Source organism: Aquarana catesbeiana, linkage group LG05, assembly GCF_042186555.1.
Source record: "Aquarana catesbeiana isolate 2022-GZ linkage group LG05, ASM4218655v1, whole genome shotgun sequence".
In the NCBI taxonomy this organism is placed as follows: domain Eukaryota; kingdom Metazoa; phylum Chordata; class Amphibia; order Anura; family Ranidae; genus Aquarana; species Aquarana catesbeiana.
The window spans coordinates 279185036-279191201 of NC_133328.1; the positions used below are offsets into that span (position 1 = coordinate 279185036).

Consider the following 6166-nt stretch of genomic DNA (forward strand, 5'->3'; position numbering starts at 1 on the left):
ACTACTCAGACTGGCCCACTAAAGGCATTTCCCTGATAACCAACCTATATGTAGACACTACACTTAAACCATTTGATGCACTGGTTGAGGACTACACATTACCCCCAGTCGACTATTATAAATATGTCCAACTCACCCATTTCCTGAAATCCTTGAAATCACAGCGTATACTCCTACATGATTCAGTGTGGCAATTCTATAGAAAAACTCCTAATACTCCCGAAGGAATATCTCTTTTTTATAATCTCTTTCAAAATAAGGTTACCTTTACTAAACTACCACCTTTCAATAAATAGGAACTAGACTTGGGAGAATCTTTTACAAACGCCCAATGGAAAAGTGCATTTAGAACAACATATAAAGCATCTAGGTGCATTAACCATTGGGAACTCTCCCTAAAAATAGCTCAGAGATGGTACCTCACACCCTACAGGTTGTCTAAATTTTCCCCCTCCAGCTCAACACTATGCTGGAGAACATGTGGTGAGGTGGGAAATATTTTACATGTGTTTTGGTCGTGTAAGCATCTCACTAGCTTCTGGAAGAGCATATTCAAATGTATCTCATGTATCACAGGAATACTAAAGCCACCGAATCCTGGGTTGGCATTACTAAACCTAGGTATCGAAAATTTCCCTCCTTGTTTTCACACAGTGGTCACACACATCTTATTAGCCGCTAGATCACTAATAACCAAAAATTGGAAATCAAACACAGTACCCAGCGTATCAAAAGTTCTTGTAAGTACACAAACTAATTACGTATATGAATCACTATTGGCTGCTAGGGCTGAACAGAGACCTTTCTTTGATAAACAATGGAAAATATGGTCAGACTGGGTTAGAAAGGAATAATGATTTTACTGTGCCAAGGGTACATTATTTCTCTCTGAATACATTGGTATATGAGCAATACTAGTTTTCTCCATGCATTACCTAACTGAAAAATGTTGATGACAAAATGTTACTATCCATCCATCACTTTATCCCCCCCCCCATCTTCCCTTTCCCCCTCCTCTTCTTCTCTTCTTCTTCTCTAATTTAATGTTACTGTTACATGAAAATGCACTACTTTGCCTAGAAGAATATAAAAATGTCATTCCAATATGGATAGGAGTATACTAGGTATGAAAGAGCTAATTAACCTCAGAAATGTATACTCTGGTTTCCTAACACCTTAACGCGTATTCTCATGCTTTTTGTACTATCTGTAAAACTTTGTACTATGTTTTGTACTCTGAAAATTCTTTAATAAAAAATAATTGATAAAAAAAAAAAAAAACAGTTCAGGTATATTCAGTTCCAATATGCAATGGCGGCAGCAACCTTGAGAGTAGAAGCACAACTCTGGAAGACAAAACAAGCCAAGGACAAGGTGCGCCAGACTCAGTGTAGTATTTAGGTATTCATTTAATAATAAAAACAAGCCAAATGGCTACTCACAAAAGGAAAATGATATCAGGCACATAAGTAAGGGGTCCAGGGTACAGGGTCACTCTGCGGTCCGTGAAGCAGTCCGTGTGATGGAAAACTGGCTTGGTCCCAATGATGTAGATGGTACGCTGATGGGAGATGGAGTAGCGGTGAAGCCTCTATGGATGTTCGGAGGGCTTGGATAACCAGCATGCTGTAGCTCTCTGTGAGATCCGGCAACCGGGACCCAGAACCGGAAATGCGTGTCACTGAGTCTGGCGCACCTTGTCCTTGTCTTGTTACATCAGAGATACACAGCGAGATATAATGCAAATTGGAGTCAGTGTATATTCTCTGCTCGAGGTGGAGGTGTTTTTCTGTGTGGCACACAGAAGAGATGCAAACACTATTACTTTATTAAAAAAAATTGGTGATAGTAAACGGGCACATTTGGTTCATAGACAACTGTGCCCATGTATACAAGTACTATAGACAGGAATTACATCTAAGGGTAACTAGTAGAGAAGCTCCAAATTTAGGATAAGGTCATGCCATCCCTAATATGTAGATAGTCCCATATATGAATTGTCCGCTGTGGACATAAAAGTAAAATGTATACACCTCTATGAAGTGGAGTGATGGGGAAGGAAAAATCCCAAATCTCCAGAACCTGCCCACCTTAAAAAATGGACCTGGGACTCACCTAATAAGTTCAGCTTCTGCTATTGCCCATGCCAGTCCTGGCTGCAAGAATCCTCCTCACAGTAGACAGGTAAGACGTCCACTCAGACCGTCTCCATGCCTCCTGCTATATATATATGGGAAAGAGATAATGGCTGCCATGGGCGCGGCTCCTCCCTGCACCCACAGGTGGGTACCTTTCCGGGTATATGCGGTAGAGACCATGGATCACGCATGTCCGGAAATGGTGGGTCACATAAATGTCCCTCACTTCGGTTAGGATCGGCTGATGGCAGAAGTGATGCACGCTGTAGCGTGCAATCGTCTCCCCCCACCAAAGACAGGATGAGGCTGCAAGATACATAGTAGCAATGCCCCACCATGGATTGCACTCCAATACCCAATGCATCCATCATAGCATCCACACCAAGCACTGATTCATAGAACTGCCCATCATACCACCAACAAGTCCCCCATGCAAGCAGGGGAAGGGAAAAAGGAAACCACATACATCCACATTCTCAAGCCCTGGGGCTGCACATATCCATCCAAAATGCACACACGTCCCAACCATACGCCAAACACTGGCTCATAGCATTGCCCATAAAACCACCAAAATACCCCTCATGTGAACAGAGCAAGGGAAAAAAACCTACACATCCACAAGCCATGAGGCTGCACATGTCCACCCAGAATACACACACATCCCAACCATACCCAAGCACATGATTATCAAAACACCCAACCAACTCTGGCACATCTTATGGGCAAAGAATGCAATCCACATACCCCAAGGCTGAAAAAAAAAAAAAGAAAAAAAAAGTGGGACCAATGCTATTCCCATCCATGACCAATCCACGTGACACTCCAAAACAGAAATACCACGCTGGGTGTCAGGACACCCCAGACTCCCATAGCCATATTTATTTATTAGTGCACATCATTACAGATATACACTCTATTTTCTAGCCACCATCCTGCCAGGCCATGCTGGATGGTCCTGTTTGGCCTTTTTTCCATCTGTCCTGTTTTGTGCTGCTGGCCCATTTTGGATCCTTTACCCACAGCTCCAGGGTCAGATGTCTCCGGTGGCTATAGGTACGGCTTTGGTAAGGTAATGGACTGGTTAAATTAAGTGTTTCAATCTCCATCATCTCCTTGACCAAAAAGGCCCATATTTAGTGGGAACTACCAGAATGTCTTTGGAATGTGGGAGAAAACTAGAATACCTGGAGGAAAGCCACACAGACACAGAGAGAACAAACAAACTCCATGCAGGTAGTGCCATGGCTGGGACACGGAAGTGCTAACCACATAGGCACTGTGCTGCCCACATTATAATTTGTGTGCTTATTATTCATGCTCCTTAAGTACCAAAGCCATTAATGCAGTGAATCCTATTTTTTTGTAAATTTCAACACCTGGAAAATTATAATGTGTTTTAAAACTATATGACAACTTTTTTTTTTTCTGTAAAGCAGTACGCTGTCATTTTACAATAAAATTATTCAAAATTCCTAAAAAACATTATTATGCAAAATCTGCCCTAGATTTCTTTTTTTACTTTGAGCCTTTTTTGTCATGTAAGTCAGACCCAGTGACACTTGCTACACCATATCTCACAGTTGACAATATTTTTGCCATAAAATCATAATTGAAAAAAAAAATATGATTACACATCTTAGGCTACAAGTGAAACATTATGTCAGAACATACTACTAAGAAAGTAAAATGTCTAATGACCAAAGAAAATAACCTGACATGAACTAAAAAAAGAGGAAATAGAGCAGGATTGTTAAATACTGCTCTGTATTTTAAAGAGCATTTAATAAAAAAAAAAATTTTACCATCACACTAATAGAAATCCAAGTGATTAAAACTTGAATGTCAATTATCATAAAATTCATCATTGTAATTCTTATTAAAACTCAGTGTTTAGTTAGGTAATGATTTTATAATTTGGCAATTTGCATAAGGAGCCCTGAGATGGCTTATTATTTCAATCCTATACAATTACAGTTCCAGCTCCATACATCAGAGCTCTTAGCAATGTAAAATCACTGCACTAATTAATAAGCCATTTACTGACTGCAGCTAGTTAGGGTGGTCCTGCAGCTGACCTTATGGAAGATGAGCGATCTCTGATGTGCCTGTGTTTAACTACAAACATAATGATGGGCCAGGAGGGAATCATTAAAAATAATTTACACCAGCCTTCATTTACAAGATCTTTTGATAGCATGCTTCTCTGCTGTTTAAATCCACAGTGCAGTCTCAATCATTTGGAAAGGGCCAAGCAGGAGAGTGAAGGACGATACCTAAGTGGTTAATTAGGAGGCATTCAGACTCCACAAGAGCCTCCTGAAAAATCCCTCTGATGTCTGTTATGTCAAATGTCTCTCACAGGCAAAGTCACAAGAGGTAGGTAATATAGCAGGCTAATTATTTGGGACTAAGAGCAGCTGAGAATGGCCTGTCACTGAGCCCTCACTGTGAGCACCCAAACCACATACTGGAAGCTTTTTTTCTGTGGCTGGATAACAAACAATAAATATGAAGAAAAGTGGAAAATGCAAGCTGGTAAACTTGGCCATGAGGAATTTTAGTATTTGCAGAACAACATTCTTGAATGAAACCTCCTATGTGTGAGTCTGTAAGTATACACAGGTACCTCAAATGTTTCATACTTTGTTTTGCTGTATTAAAGAGCTATAAGGTGAGTAGCCCTTGGCAACATAGTTTTACTGTGCAATTTTTGTATTTGCTAAACAAAATAGGTGAAAGTTGCCAGATTTAAACCTAGTTATAAGGAAGTTATTTAGACTTTGAATGGAATGGTAAACATTTTTTTTTGTTTCCTCACTGCTTTTGATCATTTACACTTTTTTTATTTAAAATTTTTTTTTTATAAAAATAAACATTTGACATATATTTATTTTTCATTTAAAAAAAAATAATATAAAACCTTGAACTTAAATAAAACATACATAATAGGTCTAATCCATTCTAAATGTGTTTATCCCTAATATATTAAATATTTGATCGTATAATGTACATGCAGATTACTCAATGGCATGCTGGCATTTCTACTGGCAAAATCAAAGGCAAAAACATCAAATCAGACAGATGTAATTGTGTTTCCAGTGATAAAACTAAACTGTGATCATGCTGAAAGATATTCAGTCAATACGCAACACAAAATAAAATGTTGCATGTAGAATTGTTACACTTGCAATGTAAAATGTGTGTGTGTGTGTGTGTTCCCTTAAGTATGGGAAGTTGTTGCCTTACTGGTGCCAACACTTTGATTACAATATCAGTTTTTCTTAAAAAAAAACAAAACTAGTATATCTTAAGATAAATGTCTTTCCTTGTTCATACAGTAGAATGGTAAATGGATACAATCCTTTCAAATGGTTATCATTTAAGCATCTCATTGTTTGCTGTGGATTGTTCTTAAAATTAGCAAAATATGACTAAACAATGATATTTCTTGGGTATTACATTGGGAGATAGAGCATTATGTAGTGTTTAGCATACTTTGTAATCCAGCGCTACCTACAGTTTATTATATAGCAATAGAGGAGTGGTGAGAGGAAAAAAAAAGGCTTAGTGGTTAATCACCCCTGTCCCTTTTTTTTTGTTATTTTTACTTGGGTTGTTTATTTTTATTTATTTTTGTTTTTGTTTTTTTGTTTTTGTTTTTTTGTTTTTTTTGTTTTTTTTTTGCAGGAGCATAAATCTGTTTGTCTCCAACATGTTTACATTCATTTACTGTTGACTGACTCGCAGCCTCTGCTGAAAGTCTGTTCCAAGCATCCACTACTCTTTTGGTAAAATAATATATTCTAAGGTTTGTGTTTTAACTTCCCTCCTGCATGTTCCTGATCTTGGCTTAACAATAAAATACTAACCTCATGAACCTTATTCACATACCTAATGTACTTAAAGGTTTCAATCATGTCACTCTTTTCCCTTCTTTCCTCTAGACCAAGGATATGCAATTAGTGGACCTCCAGCTGTTGCAGAACTACAAGTCCCATGAGGCATAGCAAGACTCTGACAGCCACAAG

The 6166-nt window shown here is 38.5% G+C and overlaps 1 long non-coding RNA gene across 1 annotated transcript in view; it reads left to right on the forward strand.

Annotated features, from left to right (window-relative positions):
• Positions 1–3905: 3905 nt before the first annotated feature.
• The window catches only part of LOC141145873 (uncharacterized), a 13843-nt gene continuing 11582 nt past the window's right edge, over positions 3906–6166 (forward strand). The window contains exon 1 of the long non-coding RNA XR_012244686.1: positions 3906–4746. This is a non-coding gene — a long non-coding RNA (uncharacterized lncRNA). The remainder of the gene's footprint in view (positions 4747–6166) is intronic.